General features: G+C 54.7%; 1 pseudogene; it reads right to left on the bottom strand.

The window, feature by feature from the left end:
• LOC138067332 (cardiolipin synthase (CMP-forming)-like) overlaps positions 1-20423 on the bottom strand; it is a 190088-nt pseudogene that overhangs the window by 7849 nt on the left and 161816 nt on the right.

Consider the following 20423-nt stretch of genomic DNA (forward strand, 5'->3'; position numbering starts at 1 on the left):
CTTACATCCAGACCTATCTAGACCTACTTTCAAACCACAAGCAACGCCTTGTCGTAGTCAAAGGCTCAGTGTCCAGCGTTGTCAAAGCTGAAGACGCTGCAGAAGGGTCCTGGTTTCAGAAGGTGGCTTTGGGAGTGCTTCTGCTGGTTGGCTTCTGAGTGTTTAGGAAAAGTTTATAAGCGGGAAGGCACTAGGCCCGGCAAGTCACCTGTACGCTCTTGCTGGAGAGACCTGCTGACTTCCCGCCTCCCTCTCTTTGCAAGGCTCAGTCAAAAAGAGCTTGCGGCTTTTTCCGCCAGAAAGACAGGCTGTGCTCGCAAGTCTTGCCTCTTGGGAACACTTGCACCTGCCTGGACTTTCCTCCCACCGGAGCTCTTCCTGCTGTCTAATGGTGCAAGTGTTTTGGTTAGGAGGGAAGGGTGCTTTGCTTTCAGGACAGCGGTTGCCACAGGCACTTTTCCATGTGTTGGTTGTAGCTGCGTACATCTCTTTTTCTCATGTTGCAGAGGCTGTCTGTTCTATGGGCCGCCCGGCACTGGAAAGACACTGGTGGCTCGAGCGCTCGCAAAGGAATGTAGGCAGGGAGACAAGAGAGTAGCCTTCTTCATGAGAAAAGGTGCCGACTGCCTCAGCCAATGGGTGGGAGAATCCGAGCGGCAGCTCCGCGCCTTATTTGAGCAGGTAAGGAGGAAATATGCCGGGCCGGAGTTGCAGCTGTACTTGTCCGCGGTGGACATCTTTCAGGAGAACTCGGCCTCCTGGGTAGTTTGGCCGTGTCTCCTGTTGACGTGGGAACATCAGTGTTTCCTTTTCCCGTGCCGTCCGGCTTGGCCCGAGGGGCTGGAAATCTTGCAGATGGGTTGGGGCCAGCACAGGCGCAGTGCCCTTGCAGCCACAAGGATAAGCCTGCACGTTCTTGCCGAGTAGGGCTGTGTTTTACATGCAGTCAGTAGCCCTGCCTCTGTGCTGCCCTTCCAGGCCTATGAGATGCGGCCTTCGATTATTTTCTTTGACGAGATCGACGGTCTCGCTCCTGTGCGCTCCAGTCGCCAAGATCAGATTCACAGGTACCACCTTTTCCTTGCATTGCCATGTAATCGGCTTCATCCCGAGGAAAAAAAGACCCAGCTGGTCCCCTTGAGGTGACGCACACAACTTACTCTGAACTCCTCTAGTACAACGACACAGCGGTTCACAGGGTTTTACAGACAAGAGTTGAAATCGAGTCCCTAAGCTTGGTTTCCGGACAAGGCCTCTCTTGCCCTGCCTCGGTGTTTTGGGCTTACCATAATCAAGAGCTCATCCAGAAAGGCTTATCCTTTTTTGAGAGACGTGACTTTGGAGAAGGTCAAGCAGCATGTAGCAACAGCTACTAAACCAGGCAATCCAACAATATTTTCTTGCCAGTTCAATTGTCACCACGCTGCTGGCACTCATGGATGGCTTAGACAGCAGAGGCGAGGTCGTGGTCATCGGCGCCACCAACAGGCCAGACTCCCTGGATCCTGCTTTGTGAAGGCCTGGCCGCTTTGACAGGGAGTTCCTTTTCACCTTGCCAAACAGAGAGGTAAGGCTCTTTAGGCAGCCTTCCTGCTACGGGGCCAAGGCCTTTCTTTACAAGGAAACCGTGTTGCCGCACAGTATCTCCGAGAGGGAGGAAGCAAAGAGGTGCCCTACGTGCTGGAGACCTCCCTGTTCCCCGAGCAGAACTGGGAGGGAGGCTGCAAACAGGAGTTTCACGGAGCCTGGAGCGCATGGACTTTCTTCCTTGCCCAAGCGGTTGCTCTCGGCTTCGTTCCTTAGCCCACCCAGGCCCTTGCCTCCTGCAGGTGCCTCCTTGCTCTCAGTTCTCCATTTGGGAGAGCCTCGGGGCAAAGCCTGTGCTTGAGTGTGGCCGCCCTGGGAATCCTGGCCGGCCGCCCAGAAGCATTTAGGGAGCTGCCATTGTTACTGGTCTGAGCAGGCAGCTGGATGGAGACACGAAGCACGCTGCCCAGTTGCAACGCTGGGGAAGCTTCTACTTGCAAGGCCTGGGACACTTGCAGGATGTTGCAGTTCTTTGGCAACATCCAAGCAGGGACCACAGAGCTACAGAGCTACCACAAGTAACTGTTTCCTTTAGAAAACAGAAACTCCAAGACAAACTGGAGCCCTAGCTTTGGTGCTTCCTCCTCTCCTCTCCTCTCCTCTCCTCTCCTCTCCTCTCCTCTCCTCTCCTCTCCTCTCCTCTCCTCTCCTCTCCTCTCCTCTCCTCTCCTCTCCTCTCCTCTCCTCTCCTCTCCTCTCCTCTCCTCTCCTCTCCTCTCCCTTCTCTTCTCTTCTCTTTCCCCCCCGCCCCCTGGCTATCCCAGATTCGTTTTTCTTAATTCACATTTGAGGGGGAAAAGGAGAAACACGTTATTGGATCGAAGGCTAGTAAAAATGCCCAGCACAGCATGTTGGAAAGAAACAGGAAACACTTCCCCAAATCTCTGGCAAAGGTCAGAGATGAGCATAGGCACAGCTTGACATTTGCTCGTTCAGAGGTAGAGGTTTGCGTCAGAATTATTGTTTCTCCTACTGTAGTTACTCCTCCTCCTATCTACTGGAGAAGTACTGAGCTTCAAAAAGCAGGCAGTGTGTTACTAGAATTCAAATGTTTCTTAATTTCAGCAGAGGAAGACAAGCAAGTATGGGAATGTGACGGTGGGGGGACGGGGGGGGTTGTGGATATTTATTTTGTTTCTGAGAAAAAGGTTGAAGACAACCCCAAATGTGACCATCTGGTTTGTAGGCTCGCAAAGACATTTTCGGCATCCACACGAGACACTGGAGCCCTAAGCCATCGGACACGCTGCTTGAAGAGCTTGCTGAAAAATGTGTCGGTAAGATGAAAAAGCGCTCCGAGTTCCTGCCTGTGCCTGGGTCCTGACAGCGTCTGAGCTTGTGCCAGGCAGTACCCAAGCTCCCGTGCCTTCCCTCAGAATTCGCCCACCAGCCAGGCGGCACGCCTTGCTCGCTCGCAGAGTGGGATGCTTCTGCCTACGTCCCTTCCCTTGTCTCCCACAACACGGAAGGGTTTGCGGGGCATCCTCCTCAGGAGCAAAGTTTTGCTCAGAGGGCTACTTCCGCCGCACCGGCTATAGGGCGCTGGGCCTCCCAGAACGGGAGTTCCCCACCACGGAACGCCTCTGCGGGGCAGGACCTCTTTTCCCGCTGTCCCTGGAACTCTTCCCCTTCGGGCCACATGCCCGGACTTTGGCAGTGTCCCTTGGCAAAGCCTGTCCTTGACTCCTCTGTGCTGCCTGAGACCGACGGACCTTTTGATTCTGGTCTGCTGAATTAGGATACTGTGGGGCCGATATTCAAGCCCTCTGCGCTGAAGCTGCCCTCTGTGCTCTCCATCGCCACTATCCCCACATCTACACAAGCAGTCAGAAGCTGCAGATCGACGTGGCTGCCGTTGAAATCACAGCAACGGATTTTGCGGTGGCTATGCAGAAGACTGCACCAGCTTCACAGAGGGCCGTGGCTTCCCCTGGACAACCACTCCCACTCATTTCCAAGCCTCTGCTTCAGAACACGCTAGAGAGGCTCCTAAAAGGCGTGCAGAGGGTATTTCCCCATGCAGCCCTTGCACTCCAGAAGCACCAACAGCCAGGTAGGGCCGTTACGTTCACTGCCGTCAACCTCTCCCACAGCAAACCCTGCTAGTTTGCGCCAACAACAGAAAGAAACCTTTGCGCCAGGCGGAGCTTAAACGGAATGGTGGAGCTTGGGAGAGCTGGGAACTCCTCCCAACCCAAGTCACAGCAAGGGCACTGTGGGTTCTCCACTGAAGCAGCCAGTTTCTGGAGGTTGTCAGCATCATCTTTCCTGCTGTTTGGGACTGATTTGAGGCTTGAACTAGGAGGCAATATGAGGGAGTGTTTGGCCGTGCCCTTCCCTTCTTTTCCACACTGGGAGTGTGGGCTCCCGCTGCAGAAAGCAGTGGCCTTGTTGGCTGCTTTAGGTGTGCAGGAAGCGCGGAAGGGCTTCCTGCTTGTCCTCTCTCTGTATTGTAAGGAGAAAGGGAGCTTTCACCAGTAGCAAAAGACAGCTTAGGCAAATCCGGACAGTTTGGGGGAAACGGCATTCAGTGTGTGCCCTTGCAGTGAAGACAGGCAAGGCAGTGGGTTTCAGCCCTCATTTAGAAGCTGGCTTAGTGCAAGGGAGGGCTGCAGACCTGCAGGAAAGTTAACCACCCTCTCTTGCCTTCTCATGATGGTACCAATCATTCTTCAGAAAACGACTGCCTGGAGAGGGAGGGCGAGTCACCTTCTGGACAACAAAAAGAAACCTTCCTTAACTTGAACAGGTAACTGCCCGCGGCCTTTTGAGTGAAATGCTTCTGCTTGCTGGGGCTTTCCAAACTGCCTTGGCGGTTGCAAGCGGCAGGGGTGGCAGATGAGGGAGGAAAGAAGCGTTTGTCCAGGGTGTCTGGTGTCCAAAACTGCCAGAAGCAAGCACGGCGATAGAACTAGCTGCTACAGTGTGTGCCGGACAGGGAAAGACACCTCCACCATCTGGGTCTTGACCGATCGCTTTCCTTCCAAACTGCTTGTCTTGCAGCTCTTCTCCTAGCAATGCTTGCGGCCAGCCAGCATGTCACAGGCCCAGGTTCCTGATAGCTGGAGAGCCCGGCTACGGGCAAACTTCTCACTTGGCGCCTGCACTAATACACGCGCTGGAGAGGTTTGCCGTTCATGTGCTGGACCTGCCGGCTCTCTTTGCTAGCAGCACGTCACCTGAAGAAAGATGCACCCAGGTACCGCTTCTCTCTGCAGGCTCCCAGGATTAACAGGCTTCACGGGCTTAGTGGAGGTGGCCTGGCGTTCCTGTGCTTTCTGGGGTGTGTGTTTTGCGCTGAAAGAACACTTTTCTTGTACACCGAACAGCAGAGAAGCAGCGCGTTGTGCCGGAGCATCTTTTCCATTGCAAGTGCCACACAGTAAGGCTGTTGCTAGCAGCTCAGGGAGCTCCAAGATGCTCTTGAGAAGCCTCTCTTCCTGGCAAGAGCTGCTGCTGATGACAGTGGGCTCTGCAGAGCTGTTTCCCTTGCCTCTTCAGGCTCTCTAGCTCCCAGGAGGCGCCTCTGCATCAGCCCGACTGCAGGGCATGCCCTCTCGCCAGCCTCCTTCTTTGGCATGCGGAAATGCAAGCCCGGTTTGGGGGCAAAGAAAAGTGTTTCTTTTCTCTCAGCATGCCACAGGCAAAAGACAGGAAGACACTTGTTGATTGCTAGGAGTATTCTTTGGAGTTGGGCAGTTACTGAGAGTACTGAGCAAGCAATGTGGTCGGAAGGACACTACCACTGGAACCCAGGGGCGAGGCTCTGGGGGAGATACCTGACCCCCTAAGCAGTTTGGAAAGCCGGCAGAGAGTCAGCTCTGCTTCTGGCTGCGTAGCTCAGTCTACACCTGTGTCCAAGGAGAAATGTTACCTTGTTCTTGGTGGCTTGTTTGGACACTTGCTCTTTGCGCGCTCCTGTTTTGGAGGTGCTTTTGATTGGTACTTTTGCTTGGTGCTTTTGATTTGCTGTTCAGCAGCAGCCTCTGCTGCTCCGTTCAGAGGTCTTCCCCAAGCTTCCTTCTTACTAGTTGATCCGAGAAGCCCAGAGGACAGCCCCCAGCATCATTTATATGCCACACATCCACGCCTGGTGGGAGGCTGCTGGAGTCACCTTGAGAGCTACGCTCACCACACTGCTAGAGCGCATTCCAGCTCACGCTCCAGTGCTGTTGCTCGCTACTTCGGATGTTTGCCATGCAGATCTCCCAGAAGAGGTATTGCTGTCACCGCTTTGCCCGCTTTTCTCAGTCCCTTGATAAGTTATCACTCCCTTAAGCACCTCAGTCCTGTGCCCTCCTAAGCAATTGGACACTGCTCTTCTTAGGGCACCCTGCTGGCATCTCTTCCCTCGGCAGTTGCCACAAGGCTTCAACGCGAAGGGCAGCAAGGCAAGGCAATCCACAGCAGGCCACCGAGGAGCTGGTCCGTGTCCTCCCTGGCCTCACTGGAACCTCGGCTCGCTGCCCTGAGCTTTCATCCTGGAGGTCTTCCTTAAAGAAGACGCCCTCCATTGCCGGGCTGACCCACTACAATCTTGCCTTGAAGGCCAAGAAGCAAACTTGTTCTAGTCTCCCCCTTATTCAAAGCATTCCTCGGCTTCACTGAAAACCGTTTTCACCTTCTTGGAGTAGAACACGAATTCGGGGGGGTGGGGGAGGGCGCCGAGTGGGGGCCTTATGGCTGCACGCTTTATTTATTTTCAGGTGCAAGCTTTATTTTCTGAGCTTTATGGAGAAGTCTTCAGTGTCCAGTCACCTAGCGAGGAGGAAGGGAGAAAGTTTTTCGAGGACTTGCTTGTCCAGCAAGCTGCTCAACCTGCTGCACCACAAAGGAGAGCAGGTGGGCCCGTTCTACACATAGAGCTTTGCCATCGGTAGCTTAGCAGCTATTCGGCATGTGTTTGGGTCACTGGTACGTCAGCAGATGGACTCTGCTTGTGTCTGACTGCCATCACTTGGCTAACCTTTTCTGGTTGACTGGAGGTTGTCACACACTGCAAGGCCTGCCTGTGGCATCCCCACCTGAGCCTCGACTGCTGACGGAGGAGGAAGAGAGGCAGCTGGAGGAGCAAGAGGAGGACACATTGCCAGCGGTGCCTGCAGATGCCAGTACAGCCCTCTCCGGTGGCAAGGTCCCTTCGATTTTCTGTTGGAGCTTTTTGGTCTTTTGGGGATGAGCTGCCAATGGCGTTGCTACCTTCCCTGTTGCCATGGCATGCCAGGCTTTGGAGATGCGGCGGCTTTATGCCAAAGGCATTCCGTTTCGGACTGCGTTTCAGCATGGGAGGTGAATGCCCAGGACGTTCAGCCAGCATGCTTACCAAGTAAAGGCCAGCCACAGAGGTTGGGTCACACTGGAAAACCCTGGCCTGGATGGCCCTGCAACTGCTAACTCCTCAAATGTTACATGCTGTTTAGAGCAGTTGCTGAACGCTCCGCAAGTTCTTCCCGGCATAGGAAAGAGGCCGTCTTTTCCCTTTGCCTTGCCTTCCTTTTTCGCTTCTTCTCCCTCTCGCCTTGCTGCCAGCACAATGGCACTTGAGTGCCTCTCGCCATTTCCCTGGTGCACCAAGTAAGAGGACGATGCTCGATTTCAAAGACAGAACTGCTTAGGTAATGCTTTGGCGTGCTGCTTCTGCTATCTCTGTGCAGCCGTATGCAGAGGAAAGCGAAGGCGGCCCACATCGCCCTCAGAGAGCCTAGCAGAGAAGAGGAGGAGATGTTCAGCCGCTGCTGAGAAGGAAACTAACATCTGCCTCCTTTGTTGTGTCCCAACACATCGAGAGCCTGTTCAGAAGATCCCGTGCAGCTGTAAACTTGTACTGTCTGGCTTTTTTCTTCAGCAGCTGCTGAATGACATTGGCGAGGCAACCAAGGACTGCAGCATACGCCACCTCGAGAAACTCCATCTGGTGCTCAGCCAGTGCACTTACCGCCACCGGCAGGACAATGACAGAACTCGCTTAATAGAGGTATTTGCTAAGTAGAGCCAACCAGCGACGGCATGCATCTACAGATCCTTTTCTTTTCCCTAAAGAACTCAGCTGCAGGGGTTGTGCATTTTTCTTCCCGCTTATAGCAAGTTTGTCTTTGGTTGGTTGGTGACTGTTGCTATTGTCAATCTTTTTTTTTTTTTAGGAAATGAAGGAAGCAATTGGAAACTTCTCCCGTGCTCCTAACGTGAAACTCAGGAAAGGGGCGCCTGGAAGACAGGAATAAAGCTCATCTAAATCCTTTGAAGTTGTCTTCCTGGCTACCTTGTCATTGTTGCTGCTTCAGAAGCCTCGCAATGCTCCTTTTACATCCCTCCTCCCTCGCTCTCTCGCTAGCCACAAACCCTTCCGTTGTCTCCCCAGCGCTCTCCTGCTCGCCCCCTCCCGACGTCCGCCCAGCACCAGGGCTCAGCACCTTCTCCACCAAGGCCCCTCGACGCACACACGCACACGCGCCCTGCGCACCCAGCCCAGTGCTCTCCTGACCCGCTCGCCCCGCCGCGGGTCCCGCGCCCCCGGTGCCGCACTCGCAGCCTGTCCTGGTGCCCTGCCCGCCGCCGGCGCCGCGGCGCCCGCTCACCAGCTCCCGCCTGCACTCGGCCAGCGCTTCCGCTCCTCCCACGCCCTGGAGGAAAAAAAAAGCCCCTGGAGTGGGTCTGTATGTGTGGAAAAGACGAGGCATCGGCCAGGTGCTGCTTCCAGGTAGCACCAGCGTCCTGAGGGCACAAGGAGGAAGGGGGTGCTGCACAGTGCGCCGTTTACAAGTGAACAAGCTCTTTCCTGAGCAGCTCTTGCTGCTTTCCTTGAAGAGACCAATTTCTGCTCTGCCTTCTCCGAGCATGCTCCGGTGCTCTCTTCCCCTCTGCCTGTCCTCACAGCCCCTCTCTTCCCCTCACGCATGATGACCTCTCCGCTGGTCCTCTCCCTGCAGCCTCCACCGTCCTTCCAGTTCCCTCCCGGCACGCTCACGTCCCCGCCCTTTTCCCCCCACTCACACTCACTTCCCCTCTGCAGCTTCTCGCTTGGGCAGCCGGTGCTGCTGTGGAAGGGACAGCGCCCCTCCGACAGACCTCTGCAGCTGTACAGTCGGGGCGGGGGGGGGTGTCAGCAGGAGCTCGCCTCTGCTCCCACGGGCTCGCTCACTCCAGTCCTTCCTTTGAGGCCCCCGCAGAGTCCCAGGGAGGAAAGCAACCTGCAGGCGATGGCATGCAGGCCCTCGGTGTAAAGCCACTCTGCTTTCCCTGGACAGGCATCATTTCCGTGCCTCATTCGGGTGTGTGACACTGCGTTGGCACGCTACAGGTGGGAAGCTCCTCTGAACCGCCTCCACTGGCAACCCAGCCAGCGTGAGGGTGCCGCGAGTGTTGTAGGCTGCGTGTGCGCGTCGCATTTTTTTCTTCTACAAAACGAGCGCCTTTAGAATGAAAATGGGGATTTGGGCTCCCGTGATTATCTCAGCCTGGGCCTACCCTTCATTTGTTTTCCCCTGTGAGCATCCCGTTTCTAAACCTCCCCAAATTAGAACCCACCCCAAGCCCAGTACTCCCAGGGGTTGTCTCGAATGCAGAGGCATTTTAGCGCCGAGGGAAAGCAATGACCATGCCCATAAAGGTTTGGGGGAGCTTTTGGTTTTGGTTTTGGTTTTATTTTCCCAGGCTTTGACAGCGTTGGGACACATTCGCGGCACATTTGCCTGAAAGCAGTTCTCAGGGTGAGCGAGCACACTCCTCTGCTGCTTCACTAGGCTCGGCCCGCTCCATGCTTGTGGCCTAGTGAAGCAACAGCTAGGACTCGGCCCTTCCTCCCCAGAAGATGACTGAGTCTTCCTCTGTATTCGTTGGGTTGCTCGCTTAGGCCTGCCTTCCTCAGCAGAGCCTCTCCTTGCCAGCAGGTGTAGCCCAGCAACCCCGAGGTGGGGACATGGCAGCACTGGAAGGCCTGAGGGGAGCCCCAGCCTGGGGAAGCCCTCCTGTGGGAGGGCCTTGGGGAGTGGGCAGGGAGCTGGGGGCAGCTCCCTAAAGTGCCCCAGGCAGCTCCCCTTCCCCTTGCAGGGCCCACCTTGGCAGGGCCTGGCCGGTCAATGCGTCCCTGCAGCCCCTCTGTGACATGAGCTGAGCCCAGGCGCTTGGGGCTGCTCTCGCTACTGCTCTGCTCTGCTCTGCTCTGGAGGAGCTGCTGGGCCGTGAGCAGCAGAAGGCGAGAGGAGGTGGTGGGACAGCGCGAGACGCTGTTTGGTGAGGTTCCCAGGAGGATGCTGGAGAGCAGCGGTTTCTCCTGGCCGCAAGACCTATTTGGACTAACCCGGGAGGCCGCGAATTCCCTCTGGGCCCCTAGGGAAGTCCTCTGGCCTGCTGGAAATTGCTGGCTGCGGGAGCCCTCCATTATAGGGCGCTGTCGGGGCGGCACAACCTCCACGTTTTGACTCTTAGCTCCCCAGCAACACGTCCACCCCCGTGTTACTCGTGCCTTGCCAGCTGCGGTGAGAGGACCTTTGGCCCTTGCTCCAATAACTGCCTCCTGCTTTGCCGCTGCCAACACAGGTTTCTCCTGTGACGAGGGTTCATGTAGCTGTGGGTTTCTGAGTTACGCTTGTGCTCCTTGGTATGGTGGAGCCAACCTGGTTTGGCAGGAGCGTCTTGTAGGTAGGCAGTCATGGCTACTCAAGTCTTTCTTTGAGGACTGAGAAGGTGCGTGAGAGGAGGAATCGTAAAGGTGCGTCATGTCGGAAGACGTTGCAGACAGCTCCTGCGTAATTCCCTGCTGCTGGCTGAGGTTTTTGCATTAGCATTCCAAGTAGACCTTCCGACTACTGACTCTCGTGTCTACGGGCTCAGCAATTTCTCCAGTGTCTTGTGAACCAAACGCTTGCTTGCCTTCCAGGAGATTTCCCGTGTCCTCTTCAGCAACTTTTGTTGCCTGAGAAACTGCCTCAGGAGTAAAGAGCTTTTCTTGCATGCTTCCAAAAGTTGACATGTGCTTCGTATGCTCTTTGAGTTCAGGTTCGGAGGAAGCATGGACCTCAGGCAGACTGCAGGAGTCCTTGCAGCAGAAGTCAAAATGTCTTTACCTTCCTCTTTCTCAGTAAGTAATGCCTTCCACCCAGCACTCTGATGCCCTTGCACTTTTCACGCAGCTGAACGAACGCCTTCCAAAGTGCACTGCACTCTAAAAGAACCTGTATCTTTGCTCCCTGTAGGCGTGCTATAGCCTGAGAGACAGGAAACCTGTTATATGCGATCAAGCTCCACTGGAAAGTACGTCAGAGGCAGCGCTTCTCGGAAGGGCTAATTTCTCGCCTCTAAGCGGGGGACAGGCGATGCGACGTGAAAACGTCCGTACGCTCAGCGCAGTCCCAAATTAGAGCTAGCTTCTGTCATTGTAGGCCCATCAAAGGCAGGTGAACGCCACGCAGGGGAAGATGGCCGCGCCTCTCACAAGGAGTATAACCTTCGACCCAGGAACGCTGTCGTCCAGGATCAAGAGCCATCGGAACGTGGGTTATCGGCACCGTTGGTCTGAAGGGCTGATTGCTTGTGTTTAAGGGCGGGGGAGTACAGCTTTCCTGAATGAGACGGTACATATGCAGTGGCAAACCAGATCCGATGCCCGGGCACTGTAATTACAGGGTCCTCAGAAGACGAGCAAGAGCAGGAAGAGGATGATGGCGAAGGCACCGCCCGGGCACCTCACCTCAGGCAAACTGCTGAAGACGCTGCCGCTCCCCGGGAAGGTAGGCTAGATGCAGAGCCTCTCTGAAGGGCTCGTTTCTTGTGTGTAAGTGGGATACAGGCTGGGCAATGCAAGCGTATACACGCACAGACAAATCAGAAGCTCTCTCTCTAGGCTCTGTGATTACAGGGGCAACACGGGAAGGTGAAGGCCGGGAAGGGGGAGATGGCAAAGGTCCCTGGAAGCAGTATAGCCTTCGAGCCAGGAAGACTGTTGCCTACTCCCAGGATGCATTGGAAAGTAGGTTCCATGCACAGTTTCTCGGAAGAGCTGATTTCTTGTGTAGAGTGGGCTACAAGGGGCTAAAGGAAAACACAACTTTCATTGACGTTCCCTGCCTTCGTTCTGCAGGTCAGGCTCTCCCTTTGGGATTGAGATGCCTGTAACCTGTGCACGTTGCACTTCTTGGCCAGTGTGCAGGCTCATTGCTGCTTTTTGTTTCTTCAGGCCCATCTTCTGCTGCCAGACCAAGAGCTGCGTCGAGCCGTGCTCGGTCGCGAAGCCCGTGCTGCAGAAGAACAAGCAGGTCGGTGTACGGCTAGTGATAGTTCTCAGGGATCCGTAGCGGTGCAACTCCCATCACCGAGTAACGCGTGTAAAGCTTTTCTAAGGGATGCTCAGGAGGGGGAAAAATCTCAGCATTGTAGCTGTGGCAGTCAGAGGGTCTAGAGGGAGCAAGGCTTTTCCTTTGGGACAGGAGAGAACTTTCATTCGCCAACAGCTTGTAAAAAGGCAGGATTTTGCCATGGGGTAGCCAGCCATGAGATGATGGTGGCGGAGGTCCTGGCTGAGACTGGGTAACGGAAATCCTTCTGTTCTACACTTGAAGCCAGAATCCCCTGCCACAAACTGACGTTAGACGATGTCATGGTGAAGTAGAACAATGATTTTCTTAACCCAGGCAGGCAATTCAGTCAGACCTAGAGGGAGAGCGTCTTGCTAAGTTTGAGTAAAACTTCAGTCTCTTCTGTCTCATGGTTGAAAATGGGTCCATTTAAATTGGACATGTGGCTCGAGCAGAATTCTTCTTTCCTCCGAGAGATGGGCCTAGCTTCACAACATCCACGTTTACGCTAGCGTATAAGCGTTTCTCCACTCGCTTGCCAACATGAAAGCCACAGCTATCCCTCTACCTGCAGCTTCATTATAAAGCCCCTTTCCCTTTCTCCTTCTTGCACAACAGGGGTCTTCCCCTAAACTCTGGGAAGGATGAATGCGAGGGAAAGCACGCGGATGGAAGGAAAACCGGAACCAACCTGCCGGAAGTGGATCCAGTGCAAACCGAGAGTTCGGTGAGGAGCGGGAACTCCCTGAGTCGGTGGGGACCTTCCCAGCATTCATGAAAACCTTCCTGACTGTGCTGTCAACAGCTCCCGTGCTTTACGCTTTCCTCTCGGGGAACTTCCAGGTCGCCCTGAACCTTCCCTTTGGGCTGGCCTTGGACAAATTTGGAGGAAGCCTTTTTTGGCTAGGCTGCAGCTTTCTCTGACCGCTGACATGTCTCCTCTTCAATGTCTCCCTAGGTATGCTTTGATGGTGTCGGCGGTCTCGCTGACCACATTTCCGCTTTAAAGGAGATGGTGCTGTTTCCCTTACTTTACCCCGAGTTCTTTGAGAGATTCCAAATCCGACCCCCCAGGTAACGGACGCTGCCTTAGAACTACACATGCTAATTGCGCTCGTCTCCGGAGAATATGAAGCGGAGGGGTCAGCACAGCTGTGCGCTTCCACATTTTTGCCCGTGCACAGTTTGCGCAGTGGCGGTAAAAAGGAATTTCTTACAAATGGCTTACATCCAGACCTATCTAGACCTACTTTCAAACCACAAGCAACGCCTTGTCGTAGTCAAAGGCTCAGTGTCCAGCGTTGTCAAAGCTGAAGACGCTGCAGAAGGGTCCTGGTTTCAGAAGGTGGCTTTGGGAGTGCTTCTGCTGGTTGGCTTCTGAGTGTTTAGGAAAAGTTTATAAGCGGGAAGGCACTAGGCCCGGCAAGTCACCTGTACGCTCTTGCTGGAGAGACCTGCTGACTTCCCGCCTCCCTCTCTTTGCAAGGCTCAGTCAAAAAGAGCTTGCGGCTTTTTCCGCCAGAAAGACAGGCTGTGCTCGCAAGTCTTGCCTCTTGGGAACACTTGCACCTGCCTGGACTTTCCTCCCACCGGAGCTCTTCCTGCTGTCTAATGGTGCAAGTGTTTTGGTTAGGAGGGAAGGGTGCTTTGCTTTCAGGACAGCGGTTGCCACAGGCACTTTTCCATGTGTTGGTTGTAGCTGCGTACATCTCTTTTTCTCATGTTGCAGAGGCTGTCTGTTCTATGGGCCGCCCGGCACTGGAAAGACACTGGTGGCTCGAGCGCTCGCAAAGGAATGTAGGCAGGGAGACAAGAGAGTAGCCTTCTTCATGAGAAAAGGTGCCGACTGCCTCAGCCAATGGGTGGGAGAATCCGAGCGGCAGCTCCGCGCCTTATTTGAGCAGGTAAGGAGGAAATATGCCGGGCCGGAGTTGCAGCTGTACTTGTCCGCGGTGGACATCTTTCAGGAGAACTCGGCCTCCTGGGTAGTTTGGCCGTGTCTCCTGTTGACGTGGGAACATCAGTGTTTCCTTTTCCCGTGCCGTCCGGCTTGGCCCGAGGGGCTGGAAATCTTGCAGATGGGTTGGGGCCAGCACAGGCGCAGTGCCCTTGCAGCCACAAGGATAAGCCTGCACGTTCTTGCCGAGTAGGGCTGTGTTTTACATGCAGTCAGTAGCCCTGCCTCTGTGCTGCCCTTCCAGGCCTATGAGATGCGGCCTTCGATTATTTTCTTTGACGAGATCGACGGTCTCGCTCCTGTGCGCTCCAGTCGCCAAGATCAGATTCACAGGTACCACCTTTTCCTTGCATTGCCATGTAATCGGCTTCATCCCGAGGAAAAAAAGACCCAGCTGGTCCCCTTGAGGTGACGCACACAACTTACTCTGAACTCCTCTAGTACAACGACACAGCGGTTCACAGGGTTTTACAGACAAGAGTTGAAATCGAGTCCCTAAGCTTGGTTTCCGGACAAGGCCTCTCTTGCCCTGCCTCGGTGTTTTGGGCTTACCATAATCAAGAGCTCATCCAGAAAGGCTTATCCTTTTTTGAGAGACGTGACTTTGGAGAAGGTCAAGCAGCATGTAGCAACAGCTACTAAACCAGGCAATCCAACAATATTTTCTTGCCAGTTCAATTGTCACCACGCTGCTGGCACTCATGGATGGCTTAGACAGCAGAGGCGAGGTCGTGGTCATCGGCGCCACCAACAGGCCAGACTCCCTGGATCCTGCTTTGCGAAGGCCTGGCCGCTTTGACAGGGAGTTCCTTTTCACCTTGCCAAACAGAGAGGTAAGGCTCTTTAGGCAGCCTTCCTGCTACGGGGCCAAGGCCTTTCTTTACAAGGAAACCGTGTTGCCGCACAGTATCTCCGAGAGGGAGGAAGCAAAGAGGTGCCCTACGTGCTGGAGACCTCCCTGTTCCCCGAGCAGAACTGGGAGGGAGGCTGCAAACAGGAGTTTCACGGAGCCTGGAGCGCATGGACTTTCTTCCTTGCCCAAGCGGTTGCTCTCGGCTTCGTTCCTTAGCCCACCCAGGCCCTTGCCTCCTGCAGGTGCCTCCTTGCTCTCAGTTCTCCATTTGGGAGAGCCTCGGGGCAAAGCCTGTGCTTGAGTGTGGCCGCCCTGGGAATCCTGGCCGGCCGCCCAGAAGCATTTAGGGAGCTGCCATTGTTACTGGTCTGAGCAGGCAGCTGGATGGAGACACGAAGCACGCTGCCCAGTTGCAACGCTGGGGAAGCTTCTACTTGCAAGGCCTGGGACACTTGCAGGATGTTGCAGTTCTTTGGCAACATCCAAGCAGGGACCACAGAGCTACAGAGCTACCACAAGTAACTGTTTCCTTTAGAAAACAGAAACTCCAAGACAAACTGGAGCCCTAGCTTTGGTGCTTCCTCCTCTCCTCTCCTCTCCTCTCCTCTCCTCTCCTCTCCTCTCCTCTCCTCTCCTCTCCTCTCCTCTCCTCTCCTCTCCTCTCCTCTCCTCTCCTCTCCTCTCCTCTCCTCTCCTCTTTCCCCCCCGCCCCCTGGCTATCCCAGATTCGTTTTTCTTAATTCACATTTGAGGGGGAAAAGGAGAAACACGTTATTGGATCGAAGGCTAGTAAAAATGCCCAGCACAGCATGTTGGAAAGAAACAGGAAACACTTCCCCAAATCTCTGGCAAAGGTCAGAGATGAGCATAGGCACAGCTTGACATTTGCTCGTTCAGAGGTAGAGGTTTGCGTCAGAATTATTGTTTCTCCTACTGTAGTTACTCCTCCTCCTATCTACTGGAGAAGTACTGAGCTTCAAAAAGCAGGCAGTGTGTTACTAGAATTCAAATGTTTCTTAATTTCAGCAGAGGAAGACAAGCAAGTATGGGAATGTGACGGTGGGGGGACGGGGGGGTTGTGGATATTTATTTTGTTTCTGAGAAAAAGGTTGAAGACAACCCCAAATGTGACCATCTGGTTTGTAGGCTCGCAAAGACATTTTCGGCATCCACACGAGACACTGGAGCCCTAAGCCATCGGACACGCTGCTTGAAGAGCTTGCTGAAAAATGTGTCGGTAAGATGAAAAAGCGCTCCGAGTTCCTGCCTGTGCCTGGGTCCTGACAGCGTCTGAGCTTGTGCCAGGCAGTACCCAAGCTCCCGTGCCTTCCCTCAGAATTCGCCCACCAGCCAGGCGGCACGCCTTGCTCGCTCGCAGAGTGGGATGCTTCTGCCTACGTCCCTTCCCTTGTCTCCCACAACACGGAAGGGTTTGCGGGGCATCCTCCTCAGGAGCAAAGTTTTGCTCAGAGGGCTACTTCCGCCGCACCGGCTATAGGGCGCTGGGCCTCCCAGAACGGGAGTTCCCCACCACGGAACGCCTCTGCGGGGCAGGACCTCTTTTCCCGCTGTCCCTGGAACTCTTCCCCTTCGGGCCACATGCCCGGACTTTGGCAGTGTCCCTTGGCAAAGCCTGTCCTTGACTCCTCTGTGCTGCCTGAGACCGACGGACCTTTTGATTCTGGTCTGCTGAATTAGGATACTGTGGGGCCGATATTCAAGCCCTCTGCGCTGAAGCTGCCCTCTGTGCTCTCCATCGCCACTATCCCCACATCTACACAAGCAGTCAGAAGCTGCAGATCGACGTGGCTGCCGTTGAAATCACAGCAACGGATTTTGCGGTGGCTATGCAGAAGACTGCACCAGCTTCACAGAGGGCCGTGGCTTCCCCTGGACAACCACTCCCACTCATTTCCAAGCCTCTGCTTCAGAACACGCTAGAGAGGCTCCTAAAAGGCGTGCAGAGGGTATTTCCCCATGCAGCCCTTGCACTCCAGAAGCACCAACAGCCAGGTAGGGCCGTTACGTTCACTGCCGTCAACCTCTCCCACAGCAAACCCTGCTAGTTTGCACCAACAACAGAAAGAAACCTTTGCGCCAGGCGGAGCTTAAACGGAATGGTGGAGCTTGGGAGAGCTGGGAACTCCTCCCAAACCCAAGTCACAGCAAGGGCACTGTGGGTTCTCCACTGAAGCAGCCAGTTTCTGGAGGTTGTCAGCATCATCTTTCCTGCTGTTTGGGACTGATTTGAGGCTTGAACTAGGAGGCAATATGAGGGAGTGTTTGGCCGTGCCCTTCCCTTCTTTTCCACACTGGGAGTGTGGGCTCCCGCTGCAGAAAGCAGTGGCCTTGTTGGCTGCTTTAGGTGTGCAGGAAGCGCGGAAGGGCTTCCTGCTTGTCCTCTCTCTGTATTGTAAGGAGAAAGGGAGCTTTCACCAGTAGCAAAAGACAGCTTAGGCAAATCCGGACAGTTTGGGGGAAACGGCATTCAGTGTGTGCCCTTGCAGTGAAGACAGGCAAGGCAGTGGGTTTCAGCCCTCATTTAGAAGCTGGCTTAGTGCAAGGGAGGGCTGCAGACCTGCAGGAAAGTTAACCACCCTCTCTTGCCTTCTCATGATGGTACCAATCATTCTTCAGAAAACGACTGCCTGGAGAGGGAGGGCGAGTCACCTTCTGGACAACAAAAAGAAACCTTCCTTAACTTGAACAGGTAACTGCCCGCGGCCTTTTGAGTGAAATGCTTCTGCTTGCTGGGGCTTTCCAAACTGCCTTGGCGGTTGCAAGCGGCAGGGGTGGCAGATGAGGGAGGAAAGAAGCGTTTGTCCAGGGTGTCTGGTGTCCAAAACTGCCAGAAGCAAGCACGGCGATAGAACTAGCTGCTACAGTGTGTGCCGGACAGGGAAAGACACCTCCACCATCTGGGTCTTGACCGATCGCTTTCCTTCCAAACTGCTTGTCTTGCAGCTCTTCTCCTAGCAATGCTTGCGGCCAGCCAGCATGTCACAGGCCCAGGTTCCTGATAGCTGGAGAGCCCGGCTACGGGCAAACTTCTCACTTGGCGCCTGCACTAATACACGCGCTGGAGAGGTTTGCCGTTCATGTGCTGGACCTGCCGGCTCTCTTTGCTAGCAGCACGTCACCTGAAGAAAGATGCACCCAGGTACCGCTTCTCTCTGCAGGCTCCCAGGATTAACAGGCTTCACGGGCTTAGTGGAGGTGGCCTGGCGTTCCTGTGCTTTCTGGGGTGTGTGTTTTGCGCTGAAAGAACACTTTTCTTGTACACCGAACAGCAGAGAAGCAGCGCGTTGTGCCGGAGCATCTTTTCCATTGCAAGTGCCACACAGTAAGGCTGTTGCTAGCAGCTCAGGGAGCTCCAAGATGCTCTTGAGAAGCCTCTCTTCCTGGCAAGAGCTGCTGCTGATGACAGTGGGCTCTGCAGAGCTGTTTCCCTTGCCTCTTCAGGCTCTCTAGCTCCCAGGAGGCGCCTCTGCATCAGCCCGACTGCAGGGCATGCCCTCTCGCCAGCCTCCTTCTTTGGCATGCGGAAATGCAAGCCCGGTTTGGGGGCAAAGAAAAGTGTTTCTTTTCTCTCAGCATGCCACAGGCAAAAGACAGGAAGACACTTGTTGATTGCTAGGAGTATTCTTTGGAGTTGGGCAGTTACTGAGAGTACTGAGCAAGCAATGTGGTCGGAAGGACACTACCACTGGAACCCAGGGGCGAGGCTCTGGGGGAGATACCTGACCCCCTAAGCAGTTTGGAAAGCCGGCAGAGAGTCAGCTCTGCTTCTGGCTGCGTAGCTCAGTCTACACCTGTGTCCAAGGAGAAATGTTACCTTGTTCTTGGTGGCTTGTTTGGACACTTGCTCTTTGCGCGCTCCTGTTTTGGAGGTGCTTTTGATTGGTACTTTTGCTTGGTGCTTTTGATTTGCTGTTCAGCAGCAGCCTCTGCTGCTCCGTTCAGAGGTCTTCCCCAAGCTTCCTTCTTACTAGTTGATCCGAGAAGCCCAGAGGACAGCCCCCAGCATCATTTATATGCCACACATCCACGCCTGGTGGGAGGCTGCTGGAGTCACCTTGAGAGCTACGCTCACCACACTGCTAGAGCGCATTCCAGCTCACGCTCCAGTGCTGTTGCTCGCTACTTCGGATGTTTGCCATGCAGATCTCCCAGAAGAGGTATTGCTGTCACCGCTTTGCCCGCTTTTCTCAGTCCCTTGATAAGTTATCACTCCCTTAAGCACCTCAGTCCTGTGCCCTCCTAAGCAATTGGACACTGCTCTTCTTAGGGCACCCTGCTGGCATCTCTTCCCTCGGCAGTTGCCACAAGGCTTCAACGCGAAGGGCAGCAAGGCAAGGCAATCCACAGCAGGCCACCGAGGAGCTGGTCCGTGTCCTCCCTGGCCTCACTGGAACCTCGGCTCGCTGCCCTGAGGTCAGCGATCCTGGAGGTCTTCCTTAAAGAAGACGCCCTCCATTGCCGGGCTGACCCACTACAATCTTGCCTTGAAGGCCAAGAAGCAAACTTGTTCTAGTCTCCCCCTTATTCAAAGCATTCCTCGGCTTCACTGAAAACCGTTTTCACCTTCTTGGAGTAGAACACGAATTCGGGGGGGTGGGGGAGGGCGCCGAGTGGGGGCCTTATGGCTGCACGCTTTATTTATTTTCAGGTGCAAGCTTTATTTTCTGAGCTTTATGGAGAAGTCTTCAGTGTCCAGTCACCTAGCGAGGAGGAAGGGAGAAAGTTTTTCGAGGACTTGCTTGTCCAGCAAGCTGCTCAACCTGCTGCACCACAAAGGAGAGCAGGTGGGCCCGTTCTACACATAGAGCTTTGCCATCGGTAGCTTAGCAGCTATTCGGCATGTGTTTGGGTCACTGGTACGTCAGCAGATGGACTCTGCTTGTGTCTGACTGCCATCACTTGGCTAACCTTTTCTGGTTGACTGGAGGTTGTCACACACTGCAAGGCCTGCCTGTGGCATCCCCACCTGAGCCTCGACTGCTGACGGAGGAGGAAGAGAGGCAGCTGGAAGAGCAAGAGGAGGACACATTGCCAGCGGTGCCTGCAGATGCCAGTACAGCCCTCTCCGGTGGCAAGGTCCCTTCGATTTTCTGTTGGAGCTTTTTGGTCTTTTGGGGATGAGCTGCCAATGGCGTTGCTACCTTCCCTGTTGCCATGGCATGCCAGGCTTTGGAGATGCGGCGGCTTTATGCCAAAGGCATTCCGTTTCGGACTGCGTTTCAGCATGGGAGGTGAATGCCCAGGACGTTCAGCCAGCATGCTTACCAAGTAAAGGCCAGCCACAGAGGTTGGGTCACACTGGAAAACCCTGGCCTGGATGGCCCTGCAACTGCTAACTCCTCAAATGTTACATGCTGTTTAGAGCAGTTGCTGAACGCTCCGCAAGTTCTTCCCGGCATAGGAAAGAGGCCGTCTTTTCCCTTTGCCTTGCCTTCCTTTTTCGCTTCTTCTCCCTCTCGCCTTGCTGCCAGCACAATGGCACTTGAGTGCCTCTCGCCATTTCCCTGGTGCACCAAGTAAGAGGACGATGCTCGATTTCAAAGACAGAACTGCTTAGGTAATGCTTTGGCGTGCTGCTTCTGCTATCTCTGTGCAGCCGTATGCAGAGGAAAGCGAAGGCGGCCCACATCGCCCTCAGAGAGCCTAGCAGAGAAGAGGAGGAGATGTTCAGCCGCTGCTGAGAAGGAAACTAACATCTGCCTCCTTTGTTGTGTCC

The sequence above is a fragment of the Struthio camelus genome, chromosome 5 (genome assembly GCF_040807025.1).
Source record: "Struthio camelus isolate bStrCam1 chromosome 5, bStrCam1.hap1, whole genome shotgun sequence".
Lineage (NCBI taxonomy): Eukaryota > Metazoa > Chordata > Aves > Struthioniformes > Struthionidae > Struthio > Struthio camelus.